Raw genomic sequence first — 522 nt, 5'->3', positions numbered from 1 at the left:
CCTGCTGAGTTTTGGTTTCCAACTTGTGTCACTCAGTTCTTGAGCTGCTTACTTTACCAGCAGGGAGATGGCAGTCACTGCATCATTACAGCTGTCTTCCCCACGGTTAACTGCCAAATTTTAATCTGGGAGATTACTCTGAAGCTGAGTGTGCTATTTTTCTGCTATACCTGCATGATAGACTCCAAGGGCTTTGGAGGTAAGATGGGAAGCTACTTCAAAATTAAAAGCAATCTTTCTTGTTGGACATTGCAGGAATTGACCATGAGGCTGTCCTATAGGACTTGCTTCTATGTTCATAAGCTCATAGGAAAATAGGGCTGGAAAAGATCTTAAGTCATCTAGTCTAGCCCCCTGCTCAAGGTAGGATCACCCCTAACTAAATCATCCAAGCCTGTTCAACCTCCTCTTGAAATTTCCAAGGATGGAGACTCCACAATTTAACTAAGTGGCCGCTTCCAATGCCTGATCAATCTCATAGTCAAATTTTTTCTCCTAATCTTCAACCTAAATTTCTCCTGC

Source organism: Alligator sinensis, unplaced genomic scaffold, assembly GCF_000455745.1.
Source record: "Alligator sinensis unplaced genomic scaffold, ASM45574v1 scaffold740_1, whole genome shotgun sequence".
Lineage (NCBI taxonomy): Eukaryota > Metazoa > Chordata > Crocodylia > Alligatoridae > Alligator > Alligator sinensis.
This window is presented reverse-complemented; position numbering follows the sequence as displayed.